Genomic DNA, 26,723 nt, shown 5'->3' with positions numbered 1-26,723 from the left:
ATGCAGTGAGTTGATACAGCCTTACAGTTTTATTTCTCCAAAGCGTCTCTGCATGGTGTTACTGTGGTTCAGAAAGAGCTTTCTTTTGTCAGGTTTGAGTGGTCTTCACATGCAGATCACTAACTGTACATAACAATGTGTTTAAATAAATATTTCTTACCTCACATTCTTATTCATAGGATGTTTAAGTTTTCATTTCTGTGTCAGGAAGAGACCTCACTTGGTGGAGGGATTAACTAGGGAAGTTCAGCTGGTACCAAGCATGACATTTTTATGATTATGGCTTCTGGTGGTTCATTTTACACTTGATTTCTCCTGGAGGTCCTTTAGTCCTAGAGGGGCTCATTCGACTCTTAAGATATCTTCCAGCAGGGTGACCTCAAGCTGTAACAGGTAATAGCTAACTACGAGTAGCAGTCTTCAGTGGAGGAGCGCCTGTGTAAGGGGGTTCTCAAAGGCCTGGCGTCCGTTCCCTGCCCATGTGCCATCTGCAGGCAGCATCAGGCCTCACTGGTTGGATTTAGTCTTAACCCACTTTCCAGAGGTCGGGGGGAGCCCAGGCTTTTTTCCCGAGTGGATATTCAGCAGCTTGTGCTGGTTCAGGAGGGAGGTGAGCTGTCCTTGCTCTGCGCAATGAGAAGAAAAAGTGACCCGAAATAGTACCTTTGTTGAAAGTTGAATTCAGAAATTGGGGAAAATCCAAATTAGATGCCCATTCCAAAAGTGGTTGGGCAAAGAGAGGAAAGGTAAAGTCTGGGGGAAAAGGGAAGGCATGTTGGGCTGTGGCTTTGGGGGCACATGCTGGGGAGAGCCTAGAGAGATTTTGGGGGTGCTGGTCATTCAAGATGGAACTGCTCTTCTGCAGGCCTGTGGCTTTTGGGGGCAGAAAGGAACCAGGAAGGCTCTGGATCGGACAATTTGCAAAGTAATTTACAAGAAAAACCGAGTTGTGGGGAGGAAGCAAAGAGCTATTGTTTTCTTGCTTTTTGTACATGTTAACAGCTAATTCTAAAAGGCATTGCTAATTAAAAGTATTGCCAGATCAATGCATGGCACTTGCTCAGAATATATTAGGAAAAAACTTTGCAAAACAAAGCCAGTCTCAGAGTCTAATAACTTAAATTTGAAGGTAAAGTAGGCTATATGAATAACAGTTTATCAAATTCCTTATAGTGTCTGTATTATTTGCTATAAAAATTCCATAAATATCCATAAATTGCAAATATTTATTCATCTTTATCTTTCTTTTGACTTACCAAAATTACGTATTTGAAAAATGTGTGTATTAATTTTATGTCAAAATTTTGCTTTGTCTAAGTTTGCCTACTTTACCATCACTAAACTTTAAGAAGTATATTAAGCATAGTACCTCAAGGCAATTCAGTGTTGCAAATAAAGCCAATCTTGTCCTATATTGTCTTCAGTCTTGTGTAAGGACAGTGTGATTGTTTGGCCTTCTGATTGCATGTGTCACACTAATTATCCATATAAGAAAAGATTATGTTCTGTGAATGATTATCCCAAATATTGTTACACCACCCAGGAGGAGGGTAGAGCTCAGTGGCCAGAGCATGTGCTTACCATGCACGAGGTCCTGAGTTCAAACCCCAGTCCCCACATTAAAAAAAAAAAAGGATAAATATTACACCACCCAAAAGAGCTTTTTTTATTGTTGATTCTTCCAAATCCTAGCCCAGGGTTGGACTGATTGTTGTTTGATGACCAGAAGGAGGTTACTCTCAATAATGTTTAAGAATTTTCCAATGTATATCCATATATTAGTCTGAGTTCTTCAGAGAAACAGAACCAACAGGCCATGTGTAGCTATGTAGAAAGAAATTTTGGGAGGGAGATTGGTTCTTGCGATTTCGGAGGCTGAAAGGTCCCCCAATCTGCTGCCTACAAACTGGAGGCCAGGGGAGCTGACGGAGTAGTTCCAGTCCAAAGAGGAAGGCTTGAGGACCAGGAAGCCAGTGGCGTCAGTTCCAGTTTGAATTCAAAGGCCTGAGATCCGGGAGCACTGATGCCCCGGGGCAGAGAAGATGGAGGTCCCAGCTCAAGCAGAGAGCACGCTGTCCCTTCCTCTGCCTTTCTGTTCTATTCAGGCCCCCAGTGGATGGGATGACACCCACCTGCCTCAGTAAGGGAGACCTTTACTCAGTCTGCTGACTCAAATGATAATCTCTTCCGGAAATATCCTCACAGACATACCCAGAAATGTTGTTTTACCAGCCACCTGGGCCTCCCTAAGTGCAGTCTAATTGACTCCTAAAATTTACCATCACAATCCACTCAATATCAAATTGGGTAATATAAATAATAATTACTGACTATTTATATTCTTCATGTTATCCGATTTGATACCAGTACATATAAAGCACAATTATACTGCTTTGTCTGATATGCCCAATGTCTTCAGACAAGGACACACATAGTGAGTAATTCACAGTAACAAGTTGTGAAATGTGCAAGTTGGCCTTTGTCTTATGTCCTAAGTCCAGATATTAGTTACCTGACATCAAGCTCACCCACATGCACAGCCTGTACGTGATGAGCAGAGATGAGGTAACCATGAAAGTTTGCTCATTTCTTGTGGCCATTTTCTTGAGAGTGTGTTGGAGTGAGACTATGTAAAGAACTTCCAAAGATCCTCACGTCTTTTAACGAGATCATAATTTTTTTTTAATAATAAAGCCTGTATGCATAGCCACCTCACTTTTCTGGAATAGAGATAAACTCCTGGAGAAGGAGATGGAGTTGGATAGCCACAGATAAATAGCAGAAAGACCATACAGTTGAATAAGAGCATCTCAGAACCTTCCTGATAGCTCATTTGATTTCGAATTTAAATATAGTATTTCAGCATCTCTGTTTTGTGATTCCTGGTTTACACAGAAGGAGCTGGAAAGCAGAGACAGTGCTATTAGAAGTACCTACACAGCAGATAGGATGGCTGAAATGCTGAGACAACAAAGAAAAGGAAGCTCTGAAGGACTGCTGGGGAGCAGAGTCCAAAGGGTCGGGACAGCGTTAGCATCGAGATGAAATTCCCTTGCAATCTGATTAGGATGGCAGGAAAATGAGCGACATGTCTTGGAAAGACTGTCTTCAAAAATAGTTCAAATGAAGAGTTTTGAAGCTTCTTTTATCTGAAAAGTGTCCCCACCTGTATCAGCTTTTCACAACTGGAATGCTCTTAGATGCTAAAAATCTGTGGATATTTTGTTGTAAATGCCTGCATGTTCATTGTGGGAGGGGAGCTGGGCGACAGCTTTGACAGTTACTCAGAAGACCTCAAAAAGTTTAACTGAGACTTAGGGAAAAAAAACATCTATGAACAGAGATGTTAAACAAGTCAATGCATTCAAAAAATAATTGAGTTTAACTTGAATATTTTTATCTTCACATATGAATATGTTTAAAATAGACACATGATAACTTTTAGTGAGTAAAAGTTAGTTAGCACTTACTCAACCCTACTAAAAGGCTTATATAATTATTGAATAATTTACTGAATAAACTAATGAATGAATATGAAAAATTGACATGTTTCAGAGAGAGTTAAATTTTCAACATGCCTCAGTGGATCGTAAAGCTGTATTCTAAATGTTCTAAATATTCTGTACCAGTGTGTTTTTTCCCCAGTAAAATATGAATGTTTCAGCATATTTTAAAAAATGGTACTACTATCAGCTAAGTCAGAAGGACTTTGCTTGATATTTTTTAATATGAGTTAAAGTTATTTTTTGTCAACAAAAATATTCTTTGCAGAGTTGTTTAAACTGACTTCCTACCTTTTCTCCCCAAATATTTTCTCTTCAATCCCTTTCAGCCTACTGTTTCTCTCATCACTTTCCTGAAAGTCCTCTCAGAAAAGCCTTCTGGAAACTTCCAGCTGCCAAATTAAATCTCCACCCATATTTCAGCCTCATGTCCCCTGTGCCTTGCTCACCATTCTCTGTTGAAACTGTCCATTCTGTTAACATTTTTTGTGTTTATTATACATAGTACAAAACAGAATTAAAGGATAAGAATTAGACTCAACTTGGGAACATTTAGAATTTGGGGAGGCAGTAGCACAAAACAAAGCAGACTAAGCGCTGAGGAGGGAACATGGAGGTGGTCTGAGGCCCAGCTGTTTGCAGTCCCGGAGGCAGAAGGGGATGGAGAGTCCTCATGTGACCAGAGGGCCAGGGCACGTGCACGGATCCCACGGTCCTGAAGGTCTGTCTGAAGTGGCAGCAGAGTGCTTTAATCGATTTTTATTATGCGTTTTGTCATCTATTTTCCACAATCACTTCAAGCAGCACGTTATATTTGCTTTATTTATTGGTAAGAATAGCCTATTCTTTAGAAATTATTTGTTTTAGCTTTGTTGCCGGAGAACAGGTTCTTGCCTTGCACAGGGAAGAATTCAAGAGCGAGGCATTGGACAGTGACAGCACGTTTGTTTAGAGAGATGCACACTCCGTAGACAGAGTGGGGTCTGTCTTACTCCGAAGGGAGTGTGGCTTGGGAGATACACGCTCCGTAGGCAGAATGCGGGCCATCTGGAAAGGCAAGAGGGAGAGAGGCCGAGAGGCATGGGGGTGTTTAGTTTAAAGTAAAAGTAGATACACACTCCATACACACAGTGCAGGCCATTTCTGAAGACGAGACAGAGAGAGTGAGCGAGGTGCAGAGTAATTAAGTTTTATGGGCTCAGTAATTTCATATGCTAACAAGTAGAATTATTCCAACTACTTTGGGGAAGGAGCAGGGATTTCCAGGAATTGGGCCCCTGCCCACTTTTTGACCTTTTATGGGCAGCCTGGGAACTGTCATGGGGCCTGTGGGTGCGCCATGGGGCTCAGGGTCTACTGGAAGTCCAGTCTTCTGCCATCTTGGTTCTAACCAGTTTGTCCCGTCCTCAAATGCTGTGTCATTCCCACAGTGGTTGTGCCCTGCTCCCTTCCCTCCTGTCTCAGTTTTGGACTTAAAACCTGAATTGTGTTCATTGAACTGAATTCAAGGTGTATCAGTGATGGGGTGCCTGTTGCAGCCTACTGACCGTGTTCAATTAAAAACAAAAAGAATTTGATCTCTTAATATAAGCAAAACCTTTCCCAAGGGATTCAGGTCATTGATAAATAAATAATCTTCTAGACTACAAGGAGACTGCAGTCTAGTTGTGGACATCCAAGAATCACATAGATAATCAAGATACCAAGTACACTCTGGTATGTATCACGTAAACCAAATGTTACAGAGATGTGTTCCCAGAGATGTTGTTCTGTGTGAGGGACTAGAAGACCTGCTCAAAGAAGGAATTATTTCCTGTAGACTTTGACGGATGGCTGGATTATTGTCAGTCCAACCTGAAGGAGACTGAGTGGCAGGGAGACAGTTACATTCCAGAACATCCTTTTAGCAAAAGCAGTATAGAGTTGTCAAAGCTGAGATTGTGTTTAGGGGATAAATGATTGATTTTGATAAAGACACATATGTATGGAAGTAAAGGAAATGAAATAAAGTTGGCGAGACATGCTGAGACCTGGTGTAGGATGATTCTTAATTCTGAAGATGGTAGGGAGCTTCTGAGGCTTGACTGGATGGGTGAGAGCTGCGCTTTGGACAGCAGAAATAACATTTGTTGAAACTGAGAAAGACTTTCAACATGGAGGATAGAAGGCTTTTTATAATAATCCAGGCAGGAGATAATGAAGACTTGAATTTATGGTAGAAAGAACAGAAACCAAAATGTGGTTATCAATTTAAGACTCTGTCTGAGGGTAGAAATGATGGCTTTCCATAACTGAGTGAGGTGTCAGAAAGAAGGAAGGAATTAGGGTTATATTTATTTAACAAACTTTTGAGAGTGTCTTTCACTTACGAATGTTTAAACGTAGATGTACCCCTCAAGTGAAAAAATAAAGTGTGGTCTGGGGGTTGGTAGAGATGTCAAATTTATGATATTCACTGGTAATCAACTGTGTAAAAGTGATAGTTGAAGAAAAAAAAAAGCTTTTTCAATTATCAGGACAGTAATAAGAGGACTAAATGCCTGTATTAAAAACGAAATTCTGTGTGGTGTTCGATGTTAACCTAGACTTATTGTGCTGATCATTTCATTACATATAAAAATATTGAATCATTATGTTGTGCACTGAAGCTAATGTTATATATCAATTATCTCTCAATAAAAATATCTCTATATATAACCATGGAGAGGTCTCTAGGATATATTATTACCTGGAAAAGTATTCATATTAATAACCAGATTAAGAAATATATTTTGTGTTCAAATAAAATTTACACATTATGCTAAGAGGTCATATAAATTATAGAATAAAAACCAATGTTGAGGGAAAAAGACAAAGAATTGTAGCAGGTGTCAGAATAAGAGCAGTCAGAGGTCGTAGGTATATAAGTTCCAGAACAGGGCAGCAGAAAGTCAGGGTCATGTAATTAGTAAAAGAGAGAGAATATTTCAGAATGAATACTGTAGTTAATATCAATTGCTAACAAAGTTCAGATTGGTAGAGCTGTGAAAAATCTTGTGTGATTGCTGATGATATTAAGAAAAAGTTCTCCAGAAAATAAATGCAGACACAATAACAGGTTCTAAATTTCCAAGCTCTTTAGGGGATTTCAATGGTTTCACCCTTAACATTGTGATACAGTTATCTCTAAGGATTTACTTTGCACAAGTCTGTATTGTTACAGCTGTCTACCACTGTCTCACAACTTCCTCAGGAACTATTCAAAGTTGACAATATCAGATAAAAAAAGGAATATTTTTAGGCTAATAATGTACCAGAATATAGAATGCTATCATTGTTAGCTGTAAGGAATTTCAGAAGCCACCCCTATGTACACCCTAAAAGATACAATATTCTGGAAAGTATTCTTTCAGTTTTTCTTTAGTAATCCCATAAGGCCAGTGCCTTGAGAACATGAAGGCATTTTTCTTTGCCAAGTTAAATATCACTGTCTCTTCTTGGTTTAGAAATGTGAAATGCTGGGCTTTTCAGAATGAACATTCATACTTGATATTTCCTTGAAATCGAGTCCAAATTCAATCTGAGAAAACGGCATAATACAATTTTGCCAGCCTCTTTCCACAATGTGGTCCCGTCAACAGCAGATCTATGTTATTTCTGATGCTCCCTGGTAAAGGCAGTCATTTCTTTAGTAGAATATCTTGTTCTTCAATTGACAAACCAACCCTTAGTCTGATGAGGTAATTGTGCAAATAAAGTGGTTTCTCGTTTTAGGCTTCCTTTCCTTTCTGTCACTGCTGCATTTTGTGGTTCACACGTCTTCGTCACTTGTTTGACCTCCTCTCTGTAAAACTAAGACACCTGTAGTCAGTTGACACCAAGCCTGAAAAATACAGAATTTAACTTCTTTTTTGGTTTGTTTGCTTGTCGGCAGCACCTGACGTCGGCTCATTCAGCTAGACTTGAGTCTGAAAGTGTCAGATTCTACCTTCTCAGCCTGGCTGTCTACACTTTTTCTTGCTAGACATGTGAAGCAAGGGGTGTGTTTTTCTGTAGGTCAGAAAGAACAAACTAAGAATATCTGCTTATTGGGTTTTTTAAATGGTAGGAACATGCTGGTTCCCTGGAAACAATAATAGTTCAAACATCATTTTAAAACTGTGCCCTGGAATGACGTGCAGCACTAGGAGTTCTTTGATTATTTCTTGTTGAATAGGAATTATCTCCTTGCGTTTCCTGTGATCCACTTATGCTAAATGGTGGGGCTGGAAACACTGGGAGGCTATTGAGAAAGGGCCACACCAGACCCTTCTTGTGGCAGGAAAGACATAATCCTCACCAGGATGTGATTGGCCCCCTGTCACCCAACTGAGCCCCTCTGTGTAGATGCTCCCTGATGTCAACTTAATAGTTTGGTAATGACTTGTGGATCTAATTGGCTTTAATAGGGTGCCAGGTCCTGGTCTTGGTTCTGGAGATTTCTCAGTAAGCAAGTCAGGCAAAGCTCTTGCTCTGAAGGAACTTGTGTTTTATAGGCGAGACAGATGTCCAACAAGCACCGTCTCACATGCCCAGTGGCTCTAAGGGAGATGAAGAGACGTAAAGAATCCATCAGGAAAGGGGAGAGGGATTGGAGAGAGGAGGGGGTGGATGGTGGATCAGGAAGGCCTCTGACAGAAGAACCCCGAGTTGAATGTAGACCCAGGTGCCTCGGGACATGAAGCCCATTGATCTGTGGGGACACACCTTTTCCAGCAGAAGGAACAAGCACAAGGCCCTGAGGCATGCATGTGCTTGATGTCGTAGAGGCCCTGGAGGAGGCCAGTGATGTCAGAGTAGCTGGTGGAGCTGCTGTGGGAGGAGATGGAGTCAGGAAGGGCAGGGGGAGCCAGACTGTGGAAGGCGTTAGACTCTAGATCTGAATGAGACACAAGACCACTAAGGGATTTGAGCAGAAAAATGACTTGATGTGATTTATGCCCTGAAAGGACCCTCTGACTATGGGACGGTCAGAGTTATGAGTATACAGAGAGGCGGGTAATGGGGGTGGAAGTTACTGCCATAGTCCAGGTGAGAGAGCTGCCTGGTTTGGACCAGATGCCAATGGAAATGTTGAGAAGAGGTCAGATGCTGTATGTGTTTTATTGGTGATCTGATCGAGTATACTGATGCTTAGAAATAGGGTGTAAAAAAACAGAGATGATTCAAGGAAATACTTCCACTATGTCTCCAAGAGCCCAACTACAAAAATAAGGCAGGTTTATTTCCAAATCTGTGTCCTATAAGCAAACGCTAAAAACCTACCTTGGTAACCACCTAAATGTCTCGAAACTTTAGAATCCAAAGCAAGCTGTTTGGCTAATATCTTTCTACATTTTTTTAATTAAAATATAATTGACATATAGCCTTATATTAGATTTAGGTGTACAACATAATGATTTGAGATATATATATATATATATATACTGTGAAATAGTTAATATAATAACTCTAGCTAACATTCATCACCATGCATATTTATAGATTTTTTTTCTTGTGATGAGAACTTGTAAGGTCTACTCTCCTAGCCACTTTCAAATATACAATTCAGAACAGCTAAGTATAGTCACTATGCTATTTAATTTTTATATATTCTCATTCCTGAGTCCAACGCAAATCCCTGCTCTTACAGTTTAAGCAGTTTTATCCTTTGAGGCCATCAGCATTCTGTCATCATCACACCACCGGAATCCTCGGACAAAAGCTAGAATGAAAAATGTTTCAGGAAAATGACTTTTTAAAGCTGTTCCTCATATTGGGCTGCCAGTTAGCAAATGAAATAAACCCTACCTTTCCTACTAGTTTTGTATTTTTCTTTTTTTGGTATTTTCAATTGAAATGTAGTTGATTTACAACATTTCAGATGTACAGCAAAGTGATTAAATATATATATATATGTTGTTTTTCAGGTTATTTTCCATTATAGGTTATTAAAAGATATTGAATATAGTTTCCTGTGCTATACAGTAGGTCCTTGTCGTTTATCTGTTTTATATATAACAGTGTGTATCTACTAATCCTGAACCCCTAATTTATCCCTTCTCCCTCCCCCTTTGGTAACCATACGTTTGCTTTCTGCGTCTGTGAGTCTATTTCTCTTTTGTAAATAAATTCATTTGTATCATTTTTCTGGATTCTACATATAAGTGATATCATATGATATTTGTCTTTCTCTGTCTGACTTCACTTAGTATGATAATCTCTAAGTTCATCCATGTTGCTGTGAATGGCATTATTTTATTCTTTTTTATGGCTGAGTAATATTCCACTGTGTGAATGTGTATATATCTATATATATCTCACATCTTCTTTATCCAGTCATCTGTAGATGGACATTTAGGTTTCTTCCTTGTCTTGGCTGTTGTAAATAGTGCTGCTGTGAACATTTGGATGGGTGTATCTTTTCAAATTAGAGTTTTCTACAGCTATATGCCCAAAATTGGAATTGCTGGATCATATTATAAATCTGTTTTTAGTTTTTTAGGAACCTCCATACAGTTTTCCACAGTGGTTGCACCAATTTACATTCCTACCAACAGTGTAGGAGAGTTTCCTTTTCTGCACCCCTCTCCAGCATTTATGTGTAGACTTTCTGATGATCTCTATTCTGACTGGTGTGAGGTGGTACCTTATTGTAGTTTTGATTTGCATTTCTCTAATAATTAGTAATGTCAAGCATCTTTTCATGTGTCTTTTGGCCACCGGTGTATCTCTTTTGGAGAAATGTCTGTTTAGGTTTTCTGCCTATTTTTTCATTGGATTGTTTGTTTTTTTCTTTTTTTCTTTTTTTTTTTTTTTTTTTGTTAAGCTGCATGAGTTGTTTGTACATTTTGGAAGTTAATTATTTGTCTGTAGCATCGTTTGCAATATTTTCTCCCAGCCTGTAGGTTGTCTTCTTGTTTTGTTTATGGTTTCCTCGGCTGTGCAAAAGCTTTTAAAAGTTTAATTAGGTCCCATTTGTTTATTTTTGTTTTTGTTTCCATTATTCTAGGAGACATATCCAAAAAAACATTGCTGCAATTTATGTCAAAGAGTATTCTGTTTATGTTTTCCTCCAGAAGTTTTGTAGTATCTGGTCTTACATTTAGGTCTTTAGTCCATTTTGAGTTTATTTTTATATACAGTGTTAGACAATGTTCCAACTGCATTCTTCTATATGTAGCTGTCTGATTTTCCTAGCACCATTTATTGAAGAGACTGTCTTTTCTCCATTGTATATTCTTGCCTCCTTTGTCATACATTAATTGACCATAAGTACTCAGGTTTATTTCTGGACTTTCTATCCTGTTCCATTGATCTGTGTGTCTGTTTTTGTGCCAGTACCATGCTGTTTTGATTACTGTAGCTCTAGTATAGTCTGAAGTCAGGCAGCATGATTCCTCCAGCCTCATTCTTCTTTCTTGAGATTGTTTTCACTCTTCAAGGTCTTTTATGTTTCCATACAAATTAAAAAAAAATTGTTTCAGTTCTGTGAAAAATGCCATTGGCACTTTGATAGGGATTCATTGAGTCTGTAGATTGCCTGGGGTAGTCTGGTCATTTTAGCAACACTGATTCTTCCAATCCAAGAACAAAGTATACCTTTCTGTGTGTTTGTGTTGTCTTCATTTTCTTTCATCAACATCTTACAATTTCTGAGTAAGCTCTTTTGCCTCCTTAGGTAGGTTTATTCCTGTGTATTTTATTCTTTTCGATTTGGGGGTAATTGGGATTGTTTCCTTAATTTCTCCTTCTGATATTTCATTGTAAGTGCATAGAAATGCAACCAATTTCTGTATATTAATGTTGTATCCACCAAATCTGCACGTTCATCGATGAGCTCTAGTAGTTTCTGGTAGCCTCTGCAAGATTTTCTATGTATAGTATCAAGTCATCTGAAAACATCGACAGTTTTACTTCTTCCTTGTGATTTGGATGTTACTTCTCCTCTGATTACTGTGGCTAGGACTTCCAAAACTGTGTTGAATAAAAGAGGTGAGAGTGGGCATCTTGTATTATTGCTGATTTTAGAGGAGATGCTTTCAGATTTTCACCACTGAGTATGATAGCTGTGGGTTTCTCATGGATGGCCTTCATTATGTTGAGGTCTGTTCCCTCTTATGCCCACTTTTTTGAGTTTTATCATAATTGGATGTTGCATTTTATCAAAAGATCTTTCTACATCATATGGCTTTTATTCTTCAATTTGTTAATATGGTGCATCACATTGATTCATTTGTGGATATTGAAAAATCCTATGTCCCTGGGGATAAATCCCACCCAGTTATGGTGTATGATCCTTTTAATGTATTGTTGGGTTCAGTTTGCTAGTAATTTGTTGAGGATTTTTGCATCTGTGTTTATCAGTGATACTGACTGTTAATATTCCTTTTTTGGATATTTGTCTGGTTTTCATATCAAGGTGCTGGTGGCCTCATAGAGTGAGTTTGGAAGTATTCCTTCCTCTGCAATTTTTTAGAATCATTTCAGTAGGATATGTGACAGCCCTTCACTAAATATCTGATAGAATTCACCCGTGAAGCCATCTGATCCTGGACTTTTGTTAGGAGTTTTGGTTTGTTCATATTTTCTATCTCTTCCTGGTTCAGTCTTTGGAGATTGTACTTTCCTAGGAATCTGTCCATTTCTTCTAGATGGTCCATTTTATTGGCATATATTTGTTCATAGTAGTTTGTTATGGTCTTTTGTATTTCTGAGGTGTTGGTAGTAATTTCTCTTTTGTCATTTCTGATTTTATTGATTTGGACTCTGCTTTATTTTTTTTTTGATGAGTCTGGCTAAAGTTTATCAATTTCGTTTATCCAAAGAACCAGCTTTTAACTTCATTCATCTTTTCTATTATCTTTTTAGTCTCTGTTCCATTTATTTCTATTCTGATCTTTATGATTTCTTTCCTTCTACTAACTTTCACTTTTGCTTTTTCTTCTTTGCCTAGTTGCTTTGGGTGTCAGTTTAGGTTGTTGCTTTGTGTGTCAGTTTAGGTTGTTTATTTGAGATTTTTGTTTTGTTTTGTTTCCTGAGGTACAAGCTTGTATCACTATAAACTTCCCTCTTGGGACTGCTTTTGTTGTGCCCCGTAGGTTTTGAATCATTGTATTTTTATTCTGTTTTGTCTCTAGGTATTTTTTTTTTAAAGCTCCTCTTTGATTTCTTTAGTGATACATTGGTTTTTTGGTAGCATTAGGTTAGCCTCTACCTGTTTGTGTTTTTTGCAGGTTTTTTTTTTTTTTTTTGTAGTGGATTTCTAGTTTCATATTGTGGTCTGAAAAGATGCTTAATACGATTTCAGTTTTCTTAAATTTGCCAAGGCTTGTTTTCTGGCCTAGCATGTGATCTATCCTGGAGGACGTTCCACGGGCACTTGAAAAGAATGTGTATTCTGCTGCTTTCCTGTAAAATTCTCTTTAAATATCAAAAAGTCCATTTGGTCTAGTGTGCTATTTAACACCCGTGCTTCCTTATTGATTTTCTGTCTGAATGATCTGTCCATTGATGTTACTGGGTTGCTAAAGCCCCCCCCACTATTATTGGGTCATTTTCTCATTTTATGTTTCTTAATATGCGTTTTATATACTGAGGTGCTCCTATGCTGGGGGCATATATGTTTACATTTGTTACATCTTCTTGGATTCATCTCTTGATCATTAGGTAGTGTCCTTCTTTGTCTGTGTAACAGTCTTTATTTTAAAGTCTATTTTGTCTGATACAAGTTTTGCTACTCTGGCCTTCTTTTGATTTCCATTTGCATGGAATACCTTTTTCCATCCTCTCACTTTTAACTTTCAGCCTATACGTGTCTCTAGATCTGAAATGAGTATCTTGTAGGCAGCATATATACAGGTCTTGGTTTTGTATTCATTCAGCTAGTCTGTGTCTTTTGGTTGGAACGTTTAGTCTGTTTATGTATATATTGATAGTATGTTCTTTATGCCATTTTGTTATTTTGGATTTGTTTTTCTAGGTTTTTTTTCTTTCTCTTCTTTTGTTCTCTTGTGACTAGTGACTATCTTTAGTGTTGTGTTTGGATTCTTTTTTATTTTTTGCGTTTATATCTATTATGGATTGTTGGTTTGTGTTTACCGTGAGGTTTTTGTATAACAGTCTACATACATACATGATTATTTTAAGTTGCTGATCTCTTCATTTCAAATGCATTTTAAATAGCCTGCATTTGTACTCTCCTCCCCTCATGATTACTATTTTTGATATCATATTTTACATCTGATTCTTTTGTGTATCCCTTAACTGCTTATTGTGGATGCAGATGATTTTTACCACTTTTTTCTTGTAACCTTCCCACCAGCTTTGTGTATGAATGATTTCCTACCTTTACTATACGTTTGCCTTTACCAGTAAGCTTTTTTATCTCATTATTTTCTTTTTTTCTAGTTGTGGCCTTTTCTTTTTCGCCTAGTGAAGTCCCTTTAACATTTGTTGTAAAGCTAGTTTGGTGGTACTGAATTCTTAGCTTTTGCTTGTCTGTAAAGCTTTTGATTTCTCCATCAAATCTGAATGAGATCCTTGCTGGGTAGAGTTTTCTTGTTGTAAGTTTTTCATTTTCATCACTTTAAATACATCATGCCACTCTCTTCTGGCATCCAGTTTCTGCTGAAAAATCAGCTGATAGCCTTATGGGAGTTCCCTTGTATGTTATTTTTTGCTTTTCCCTTGCTGCGTTTAATATTCTCTCTTTATCTTTCTTCTTTTTTTCATTTTGATTATAATATGTCTTGGAGTGTTCCTCTTTGGGTTAATCCTGTATTGGAATCTCTTTGCTTCCTGGACTTGGGTGACTGTTCCCTTTCCTAGGTTAAAGAAGTTTCCAGCTGTTATCTCTTATTTTCTCTTTCTGGCTGGCTCCTCTGTAATGTGAGTGTGAGTGCACTTTATCTTGTCCTAGAGGTCTCTTAAACTGTCTTCATCTCTTTTCATACTTTCTTTCTGTTCATGGCTGTAATTTCCACCACTCCATCTTCCCGCTCACTGATCTGCTCTTCTGTATCATTTGGTCTACTATTGATTCCTTCTGGTGCATTTTTCATTTCAGTTATTGCATTTTTTATCTCTACTTGGTTGGTTTTTATATTTGCTCTTTGTTAAAACCTTCTAACACCTCACTCCGTGCATCCATTCTGCTCCCGAGTTCTTTGATCGTCTTCACAATTGTTACTCTGAACTCTTTCTCAGTTAGATGTCCTGTCTTCACTTCACTTAATTCTTCTTCTGGAATTTCATGTTGTTCTTTCATCTTGAATATATGTTTTCCACCTCATTTTGTTAAGTTGCTCTTTGTATTTTTATGTATGTGATAGGTTAGTTACATTTCTTGACCTTAGAGAAGTGGCTTTTTGTAGGAGACAGCCTATGCCTCCCAGCATTGCACCCCCTCTTGTCATCCAAGCTTTATGCTCCAGCAGTTCCCCCTAAGAGGGCTCCACTGGTCCTTTGGTTGTGGTGGGCTGACTTTGCGGGCAGTCTGGCAGGTTTGGTTGGCCCCTGTTCTGGGTGGGTGTCAGGCCCGCCTTGTACAGTTGCTGCTGGCTGCTGTCCAGCGGGACCTGGACACAACATGGCTCTCTGTGAAAGCCCAGGGTACCCGTGCTAGATCACTGGAGGGTGGAATCAGTGTCCTGGAGACTCTGGGGATTTTGCTCACCCAATGGCAGGGGAAGCCAGATCTTGGGGTTAGTGCTGGATTACTGGCAGGCAGAGCTGGTTCCTCGAGTCTGGCTGCAGGGATCTGGGACCTCAGAGCTCATTTCAGATCATTGGGCAGAGCTGGGGGTGGTGAGGGGATGGTTCCTGACACAACTGAGTTTGTGCTCCAGGGAGTCCCAAAGGTTATGTTAGTGGACACAGCCAGGGCCCAGCTGGCCTCAGAGCAGGGTCTGGCCTGCATTGCAGGACCATAGTTTTCTTGCCACTGGTGTCTGCCCCCTGGTGGATGAGGCTGGTGTAGAGGCTTGTGCTGGCTTCCTCATGGGAGGGGTTGGTGCCTGCCCGCTGGTGGGTAGAGCTGGGTCTTGTGGGCAGAGCCGTGTCTAGAGGCGGCTGTGGGCTCAGGAAGTTATTAGGTAGCCTGTCTGCTAGTGGGTGGGGCTGTGTCCCCACCCAGTTATTTCTTTGATCTGGGGTGTCAGCACTGGCGCCTACAGGCTATCGGGTGGGGCCAGGTCTTGGCACTTACAAGCCTAGATGTCAGCCGCCAGGAATGTTCATGCAACTGAATGTTCCCTAGTATGTCTGCCACCAGTGTCTATGTCCCCAGGGTGAGTCGCCAGCCACCTTCAACCTCTCCAGGAGACTCTTAAGGCCAGCAGGTAGGTCTGGCCCAGGTTCCTATCAAATTATCGCTTTTGCCCTGGGTCCTGGTACTTGTAACCATTTTGTATGCACCCTTTCAGAGTGAAGTCTCTATTTCTCCCAGTCCTGTGGGCTCCTGCAACTAAGTTCCACTGTCCTTCAAAGCCAGATACTGCGGGGATTAGTCGTCCAGTGCTACAGTCCCTGGCTGGGGAGCCTGATGTGGGGCTCAGAACCCTCACTCCTGTTTATGGGTCTCCCACCCCCAGGGGTATGTGATCTGAATATATCATGATTCTGCCCCTGCTATGTGTCTCATTGTGGTTTCTTATTTATGCCTTTAGTTGTAGAGGATCTTTCCTGGTAGGTTCCAGTCTTTTTCAGTGATGATTGTTCTGCAAAGGGTTGTGATTTTGGTGTGCTCAGGAGAAGAGATGAGCTCAGGGTCTCTCTACTCAGCCACCATGACTGCTTTCAGGGTATTTTTGCTTCCATTTAAAAGTCACGGGAGCTCAAGAATGGAAGACTTATAGATCAATTAAGTCGAGCCGTAAACCTGTCAGCTTCATTCTGTTTAAACTGTTTTGTATTGTTTTAAGTCTTTTTGGAAAATAAAATACATAAATAAAATTTTATTATGCAAGTTGGAAATGTCTTTGCAGGGCACCTCTATCTCTCCAATTAAGAAAAAATACATATTTCTAGTAGTAATATCATCATAGTTATAGCCCTGGACCTTAGCACAGAAAACACTCATCATGTTATAGTTTTTTCAATTATCAGTAGGTCTGTGTTCTTTCAGAAGTTAACTGGGGTGAAAATAGCTACATAATATTTCCAGGTTTACAGAATCTGTTTCATACAGCCATACTCAAGGACAGTTATTCATGGAGTCATTATTAAATAATGCTTCTTTTCCCTGAAAAACTCAAGCTAGAAACCATTGTTAATAGCCCTTCTTTTTCATTTCAAGTAACCCACATGCCCTAAACTTTTCCTCTACTGTCCTTGTACTGTGCCAACTCCAGGTCGAATCCTAACTATTGCTCTGCTGTGAATTTCTCACATCATCTCCTGACCCTTGACAGCTTTTGCTTTTTTTATCCTGATTTAATTTGCCATTAGGGAAAAAATAAAGTCTACATGTTGCTACTTTGCCATGCTTCCTTTTTTATAGTACCTTATGTATACATTACATGAGTATGCATTTTAACAAAAATTCCCTTCTGTCCGACAGTGACTGTTATTCTAAGGAATTCATTTCAGAACTGCCATTTGAGTACACTGCACTGGAGAATGTTTTTATTTGTTTGTTTCTACTTTTATCCCTCAGGCTTTCCAAGAAAGGCTTTGGTAAAGCATCCCCTGTGTTACATAGAATTTCCCAAATTAACTCTTTCACAAATACTCATGTACAGTCTTGCTGCCGGAGCGTTAAGGGCACCCACGCAACGTGTCCTCCCTCAGTGCCTCCCATTCAGAGCGGGTGCCTTTCTATCCCTTTGCATATTGGTAATTGAAAGTTAGAGATTTGTTTCATCATCTTGCTCAGCCAACCACACTCTAACCTACTTCTGTTATATAAAGAGCTTCACTGCAGCTTTCAATACGACCCCAGGGGAATCTTTCGCATATGTTCTGTATTTCTACATCAAAGTAAAATGAGTCCTAACCTTTATTTTCTTTTGTCATATTATTTTTCATATGTATCTATCTTATTAGCTAATTCAAAACTGTTTTCCTGGCTAATTACACGTTTTTAAAGGATGCCTGGATGATGCTTTTTCTGATCTTTTATAACACATCTTGGCCAATGTAAATTTTGTATACTAGTCACTCATTCAGTCTCCAGCTCTTTAGGAACTGTCTAGTAGAGAATGCCTAGATGAAGACCAAATCTTTGCCCACGGCCTATCATTTCTTTTTGATTTTATATTTACTGGGAAGATGCTCATGATGTGAAGAAACCCAATGAGGTCACACAAAAAGTTGGAAATGAACAATGTGTGCTATCAGAGTGATGCTCAGCTGCATTGAACATGCACAGGAAGAGCTGGCTTCTGCCACAGCTACACATATGTATGGGAAAAGAGTTAAAAACCTGAAAAGTGAAATGTGTGTAACAGAAATGGTGAAGAGATGTGTTTGAGGGCTGCATCTTGGTATATTGGGCATGGATTGTGAAAGGCACCTTGAAACAGAAAACCACAATTTCAAAAAAAAAAAGGTAATTTCTGGTGCGACTACAGACAGATTCCTGGGTTTCTCACATGTTGAGACCTACCCACAAACATTGTGGGTTTGAGTTTTCTTTAATTATTGTCTTTAAAGAACATGAGTTTCTGCAGGAAAGTTGCTCCTGGCTTCTGTGCCCATGGGAAGCTATGAAGAGGAGAAGAGGAAATTTGCATTAAGGGGTCAGTGCTTTGGCCTGTCGATCAGCTGGAGAGCAGGGAGAGGACCCCAATGAGGGAAAGGCTTTCAGAGATGGGATGAACACAGGGCCATCTGGGAAACTGCATGGCTTCCTCTTTCTGCGGAGACATTGCCTCCAAAACCCGGAAGCATAGGTCTTCCCAGCCTGACTTCATTCTTCTGTTTGAGATCAATTCCTGCAGAATCAGATAGACTCATGCGTATGGGCTAGGATGGAAACATACAATCTGAAGCCAACTAGAAACAAAAGCTGAATGTTACAAAATAATATCTCATCTCTATTGGTTTATGCCATCAGGATTTGGAATCACTAAAATTGTCGTACGTGCCTTCTTTCTGATTTTCCCATTCAAATGAATTAGAAGGATGTGGCCGTGAGTTTGTGTGAATATGAGAAACAGTTCCATTTTAACTGTCTCTATGGCAATAATTGCTTGTCTCTATGGCAATAGTGGTTTGCCTCTGAAACAACAACCAGTGATGAGAAAAGAGCTACCGATCCCCTTTTGACAATTGTCTCATTTCCTTTTTGCTTTTTATGATTTCACCTTTTGAAATGTTTTAGTTTATTTGGTTATACCAACAAGTCTGCGCTAAACTGTTCCTTTTCTCCACTGTCCCCTTCACTGGATTAAAAAAAAAAAGAAGAAGAAGATTCTCATCTGAATTTGGCAGAAAACTCTGACTGAGATGAAAGGCTGGTTGGTTCTCGTCACGTTGCTGAAAGTTAGGGCACCGCTTTGCATCTAGGAAAACACGCCGACTTTGAAATGTGATTGGTGGCTACACACCTTGGCCGTACCACAATGAACTGACCTTTGTTTTATCTCTGAATCACTCAGTGTGCTCCTTTCTATAGTAGAAGTAATGTTATCTTTCCTAAAGAGTTATTGTAAAGATTAAAGACTTTATATAAATATATGTATCTATCTCACCTGGTGTGAAATAGGCCCTCAGTGGACAGATACAAGGCCAGATGTGGCTTCAGCTACTGATGACTTTGGTCAGGTCGTTTGGTCCCCGTAGCCACAGTCTGTACCTCTTGGGGACTTCTCAAGTCCTACCTAAACTTAAGACCCGAAGTTTTCGATCGTTTTTGTTTCTAGTCTCAATAGTACGTTTCTTGTTTATTTCACAGAGCAGACCGGGATCCCCGACTTCGGTGTAGATACTGTAACTAAATTGAGAAAACCATTTGTGCTGTGTCCTGTCTGTTTCAGAATGAGTTTGTGACACAGTTGTCTTCGATGCTGTAATCACACCATAGCCGACAAACATTTCAGTGGTACTTGCCCTTTGCTATCGTAAGAATCTCCTCTCTTCTCTGTATTTATGTGTCATTAGTCAGATCCTTGCTCCCTTGAAAGATTCACACAGAATAATCTTTAATTTTATAATTTCTGCTACTTAACATGTAATCCAACACCTGTAGTCTACAAAATTGTATCAGTTATCTCTATAAATGCATCAAATAATTCTGTAGTGTTTCTATAATTCATAAGTGTATTAGTTTTCTTTTGTCCTTAAATAATGTCTTTTAAACAGTCAAAAATACTTTTCTGCATGTGTTACCTACTTAAATTTTTCATATGGAGAATTTTAACCTTAGAAGTGTAAGTAATTACTTACGTGGCTACTTTAACGTGTTTTCTTTAACGTGATCTTCTGTTTTGGATTGTGGCATGTGGATATGAGAGAGTAGGTGTGGATGAGTGTGCTGGTGTGTGTACATTCTAAAATATTTATCAGTGTTCATACCTGAAGTGAAGTTGCTTTAGACACCATTAAAATTCATATTATGGGCTTAGGGGAAAGCTGTTTTTTTTTTTTCTTTTAAACTATATCAAAGACTAAAGATACTTTTTAATAGAAGTTAAACTGAATTGAAAATCCAATAATAACAAGCTTTAAAGGTCATGAAACTATGCGCCGGATTGTATTTGATTCAAGTTTTGGCTGATAACTACAAAATAGATGTGTTATAATTGTAGGGACTGAACAGTTCATAGAAGACTGATTAATACTGGATAATAGGTTATATATCCAAATAATACATTCTGAAATCGACTAAAGCCTGATACATTGAAAATATTAGAAGGTTTCTAAAATGCAGTAGAAATACAGGAAAATATAGAAACATCTCCTTTGCCACTACAAAAAGTTTTAACACTCACTATCCACATGGGCTACTTTGTTGCTTTTTGAAATAAGAGCCTTCCTTCTTTTTGAAGACTCCATCTTCATTCTTGACAGCATTAATCTCCTTTTTTTTTTCCCCTAGGTAGTGGCTTTTGCTTTCCCCAAACATGTTGCCTGATTAATTCTCTTGTAACTTTCCCTAACTCTTTCAGTTTTTTCTTTGCTTTCTCTAAAATGTAATAATGTTTCTACTAAAGAGAATAACCTCTATTATCTTGAAAATTTATTTAAAAAACCCATAGTATTTCAGAAATATCATGGCATATTAGGAAGATGCGAGTTACTTCTAAAAGGTCAATTTCTTAATAGAAAAGTGAATATATTATTGAGCTATGTAATTTACACTGCCTAGGTACAGCAAACCTGTAAGTGGTTTGTATACCCTTTTAAACTATATAGAAATTATTATGATGAAATAGAGCACTCAATTTACCCTTAGAGTGTATTTTTTTATGTATTTGTGCCTGCATGTGGGCGGGGAGAAAGAGTGAATTATTGTTTGGGGAATTTTTTTGTTTTCTTTTGTTTTGCTTTTGGTTTCATGATCTAAAGACCAAAACTTTTTTCTGAACTTGAGGGGAAAGAAATGATGTTCACAAATACAGAGCTTTTGAAGTTTTTCCAATAGTCATTCTTTATTTATATTTCAACTGTAAACTCATGAATCTCTACTGTAGTGTCATTCGGATTAAAGATTATCTTTGCAGTATAAGGATCCAAAACTAGTGTATAAAATGGGATTCATTGTGCTTGGTTCAGAGTGTGTTGTGAAATTAAGTGAGGAAATACACTAGTGCTGGAACTTAAGAGCTCAGTGAATGGTATCTCCTGTCATTGCTCTATGTTCCTGCTCTTTCTTAAAAAAATTACATTTGGTAAGGCACCCAAGTCTAACCTCAGTTCTCTCTATTTTGAAAAAGACACAAGGTCCCTTGTTTCTTTTTGGTAAGATGAAGGCTTAAGTTCCACAAACAACTGGAATTCACCTCCTCATTCTCATACATTATTTTAGAGCCCTGGACTGAACCTTGCCCAGTTCCCCTTCCCCAGTTCAAATTAATATCTTTTTCTTCACTTCTTCCTTCATTCGTTATATTAAATCAATATTTAAGTGCCTGCCAGGGACCAGCTCTTCTCCGGGCACAAAAAGATGAGCCAGACATGCCTGGTCTTTCCTTATGGAGATTACACTCCTGGTGGGGAAGGATGTTAAGTTTTTAAATGTAAAACGTATGTAAGGTGAGTGAATGAATATATGCTTTGTATTGTTGTATGTAATATAAGGTAAAAGAACTTTAAAAGCCCAAATACATAGAGATAGATATGTGGATATAATTTAAATTGTGGTAGATGAAAGAAGGAAGGGAGACTAACCAGGATTCCCAACTTAGAAAAGGGCAGTTGTTGCTCGGTGCTAGGAAGTTCTCCTCGGCGTTTAAGCCAAGACCCGATGGTTGCATAAGAATTAGCCAAGGGAGGAATTACTACGAAATGAAAGAATGTAAGTGTGCCTGAAGAGCAGCTGTCATGAGTTCTAACATTGAAGAGGAAGTCAAGGACCAGGGCACGGAGACCCTGGAGAGGATTTCATATATACAAGTGTCATAGTAAGTCGTTAGGAATGACATGATTCAACTCTGCTTTAAAAATATATCACTGCCCTTGGGGAGAGAGGACTGGAAAGGTACAAGAATGGAAGTCGTGAACACAGTGAGTTGTTTTAACCTAGGCAACATTTGGTGGACTATTTTGTGGAGTCAAGGAGAAGATAAGGAGACAAGTCTAAGTTATGTTTTGGAAGGGAACCAGCAAGCAGCATGATGGACTAGATTCTGGGCATGAGAGTATGGACATGTCAAGGATAATGTACTGTTTCCTGTCTTGAGAAAAGAGTGGGTGGAAGCACTACCCTGCATAGACATAGGAAAGACTGCATAGGGAAAGAGTATTTTGATGAAGAACGGGTGGAAATCAAGAGTTAGAAGCTTGAGAAAAGCTACCTGTAAGATACCTGAAGACACTGCATTAAACAGTTCAAGGAGGCAGGTTTGGAATTCACAAGAAGAATTCTTTCACCCACTCTGCCCATACTGAAGATTTTTGCGTGAAACAGGCATCTCATCGGGTTTACTTTCTGTCTATGGAAGAATTTTTTTCTTCTTAAATTTTGCACCTCCCACAGTATTTTACACAAGGCAGAGAATGGTTGAGTTGAAGGATGAAAGGAAATTGGCATGTATTGTGTCTTATGGTGTATAAGAAATGGTACTTGTAACCATTTTGTATGCACCTTTTAAGAGTGAAGTCTCTGTTTCTCTGTCTTTGGCTTAATCCTCATGAAAGACTATTGATTTTTACAGGTGGTCAAACTAAAGCAATTAAGTGTCTTGCCAAAGATCACAAAGTAATTGCAAAACCAAGCCTGTCTTCAGGGCCCAGAGATACCATGTTAAACCCCAGTGCCTCCTATTGAGCCTTTGGAAAACCTCATTAATTAAAAAAAATTAGGAATTGTGTCAAATCTACTAGATGTTAGGCTCCCACCATAAAACAGTAAATAGGGAAAACTCCTTTCTTTTTGGAGCTGATAGTCTAGTGTGAGAGGCAGATAATAGACAAGTCAATGTAAACAGGATAATATTTTAAAGCCATGAAGACCAAAAAACAGGATCATATAATAGAAATGGAGGAGTTGACTTCTTTAGATGGGGCGGTTAAGAGGGCCCAAGCTAAGGAAAACATAATTTAGCAGAGACTCAATATAAGAATAGAAAACGATGTTCTCATTAGAGAGGAGGAGCCCTGTGATGGAGAAGAAAAGCATCGTGCAGCCCACCCAGGGCAGGTCAGCAGGCAGGATGGCAGTGTTGGCTTTGACTGTGAGACTGGCCAGTGCCCGGCCACACAGAGACTGGAAGGCCCTGGTGTAGATTTGGATTTGCCTCTAAAAGCACTGATGAGCCACTGAATTACGTCATGTAAGAGAACAACATGATCTGATTTACCTTTTTTTTTTTAATTTTTTGAAGTATAGTTGATTTACAATGTTGTGTTAGTTTCTGGTGTACAGCAAAGGGATTCAGTTATCCATGTACACATGCATACATATATATATTCTTTTTCATATTCTTTTCCATTATGGTTTATTACAGGTTATTGACTATAGTTGCCTGTGCTATACAGTAGGTCCTTGTGGTTTATCTCTTTTATATACAGTAGTTTGTATCTGCTAATCCCAAACTCCTAATTTATCCCTCCACCCCCTTTCCCCTTTGGCAACCATCAGTTTGTTTTCTCTATCTGTGAATCTGTTTCTATTTTGTAAACGAGTGCATTTGTATCATATTTGATTTACATTTTAAAAAGAGAACTCTGGTTTCTGAGAGAAGAAGGAATTCAGGGAACAAGGGTGGAATCAAGGAGGCTAGTTGGGTGGCCCTTGAATTACTTCAGGTTAGAGATTCTGGAGGCTTCTAAGAGGGTGATGGAATAGAGGTAGGGGGAAGTGTGGTGATTTAAGACACATTCTAGAGATGATACTCAGAGGATGTGTTGATGGATAGTTGTAGGAGGACAAGGAAACCAGAAGGACGACCTTAGGATTTTGATTCGAACATCTGAGTACATAGTGGCACCTTCTATGAAACTGGGAGAGAAGTGCTTTGGTGGCAGGAAACCCAGGGTTCTTCCCAAGGAACATTTGTTGAACTAAAGAACCACCATATGGGTCACGTCAGAATTTTCTCTTACATGATTAAATGTCGTATTTTCTTGCACGATTCTTCATTTATGAATTATTACTGGCAGCTTTCAAGTCCTGCCGGCATAGTTAGGTAGTCGCAGCAGAAGCCTGATGGTCCACGAGGCTGAAGATACTTACTTTTTGGCCCTTCATAGGAAGTTGGCACCAACTCTCCAATAGATTGTGACCTGAACCAAATTTTAGGGCATGGTTTCCATTTGTCTAAAGCGATGGCCCTTTTCCATAATCTTTATAAAGCCTTTGCCTCCTTGTAAAACCTTTGACTCCTTAAAGAGCCAATCTGTCATTGTGAAAATACATCTCTCTGTTCCACACTTAGTTCCCTATTTTGGTTTATTCTCTCTCTGTTTATTTTTGGCATCTTTCATTATTTATTTCCCTTTCCCCTCTAGAAGCGAATCTTCCCTAAACTACCCTTCTCAGCTCTTTTCCTATCCTCCCCTCGACGTCTGCATGGCTCCCCGTCTCTGTCCCGCAGGTGTCTGCCCTGAGGCCAGCCCACCAAAGAAGCTTCTCTTACTTATAAATCTCCCCGACCCCGCGCACTGTCCTTGGCATTATTGTTCATGGTTCCCGACATTCGATCTGGCTGTGTGTGTTTGTTCTCTGTCTGTCTCTCCTCAGACACCGTGCCAGTCCCATAAGGGCAGGGACTTGAACGGTTTTGTTCACTGGTGTATCTCCAATGCCCAGAACTGCACTTGGTGTGATAGGTGCTCAATTAATATCTACTGAATGAATGAATCCACCCGCTGTATTCTCTCTTTTGGGGAACCTTTCCATGTCCGTATTATCAATTATTACTTCTAATGAGAACACATCCAATTTACGTCTCCAACTTCCACATTTTGATCATGCTCCAAATCTTAGACCTCTTGGCCTAAGATGTCATTTTGAGCCCTTTCTTTGGCTGCTTCTGTATCTAACAAACCTTTGTGCCCTATTACAAATGTTACTCTTTTTCTAGGATATATTGTCTCCTCATCTCATACCTTTGCTTATGTCCCTCCTCCTACCCAGACACTTCTATTCTGATATTTCTGAAACAGTACAGCCCTTTTCCAGGCTCTCGGTCTTTACGGGCTGTCTCTTTTTCCCCTCAAGTGTAGTCAACCATCAAACCTCAGTTACAAGCTCCTTTAGAGAAGCATTCCTTGGCCAACCGACCACACGCCATCTCATCGGTTACTTCTTTCATGCCACCTGTCATGATCTAGAAGCATCTGCCTAGTTTCCTTACTTACCAGTTGTGTGTATTTTCCACTAGACTGTGAGTTAGTTAAGGGCAAAGGCTTTGTGTCTCTTTCTCAGTTGCTGGATCCTCAGGGCCAGTGCTCAGAACACTCTGAGAGCTCAACAGAAGTTTGCTGGGTGAAAGTGTTTCCTGAATGAGCTCTTCAGTCTCCAGTGATCCCATTTGTCTTGTCAAGTCATAGAGCTTGGCTTTGCTATTACTCTTCTGGGAATGGTTGGTGCACCTTCTTGGGAAGCGTCTGGTCAAGTTCCGTGCTGAGAACAGGGTCTAGCACAGAGGAACCATTTGATAAAGACTTGCTGAGCCAGGCAAGGAATGGGTAACAAGTGCCAAGGATGTGTCAATGTTCGGTGAACTTCCACTATCGCTCCTTTCCTTCCAAAACACCCTTAGTATTTCACAAGACATTCGCCATTTCTATAAAAATATAAAAATAGTGTCTTTTAAGTGGCACATGCCAGGGGTCTCACCGCATACAGGTGCTACTCAGCCCCCACGTGCTTGCTATGGGCTCAGGAGGAAACTCAGGGTCACTTGCTCACACGCTGACGCAATGCTTCATTTCCCCCCTCCCATGTTTTACTTACAGGATTTTGAAACAGTGCAGATGACTATCTAGTAATATTGACTGAGAGATGTTTTCTGCAAGCAATTCCATTTTGATAACTGGCCAATTTTCTAATATTGATGCATCAGGACCCAGTTTGTCAGTCATTCCCCCCTGAATCGACATTAAAAGTGATACAAACTTGAAATAGATTGGAAACATCAATAGGAGGACACGATGGGAAGGACCTTTTTTAGGGCATCCTGGAAACGTCTTCTGTATCCCTCCAGGTGTGCCTTTGTGATCACGAGGAGCCCTTGCCTGGGAGTTCCCACTACTCATCTTCAGAGTGGGAGTTGCTGCATTAAGCATTTAGGTTATGGCTAAAGAGGAGTGCTTTTAAACTTCTCTGTGCAGTCTGGGCCATGGCTGCAAGAGAAATACTGAATTTGTCATTCATGGTGGAGTCATTTCCCTTCTCAATGGAGACGATAGATTTTTTTTTAATTGCGTTATAGTCAGTTTACAATGTTGTGTCAACTTCTGGTGTACAGCACAATTTTTCAGTCATACATGAATATATATATATATATATATATATATATATATATATATACATATATATTCTTTTTCACCATGAGCTACACAAGATCTTGACTATATTTCCGTGTGCTATACATTATACATTTGTTTATCTAT

At 39.4% G+C, this 26,723-nt stretch overlaps 1 protein-coding gene across 1 annotated transcript in view; it reads left to right on the top strand.

The window, feature by feature from the left end:
• Window positions 1–26,723, top strand: part of ADGRB3 (adhesion G protein-coupled receptor B3) — a 684,888-nt gene that overhangs the window by 342,354 nt on the left and 315,811 nt on the right. The window lies entirely within an intron of this gene.

This window comes from Vicugna pacos, chromosome 8 (genome assembly GCF_048564905.1).
Source record: "Vicugna pacos chromosome 8, VicPac4, whole genome shotgun sequence".
NCBI classification, from domain to species: Eukaryota; Metazoa; Chordata; class Mammalia; order Artiodactyla; family Camelidae; genus Vicugna; species Vicugna pacos.
Note: the sequence above shows the minus strand (reverse complement) of the source record. Positions and strands in the feature narration are given on the sequence as shown.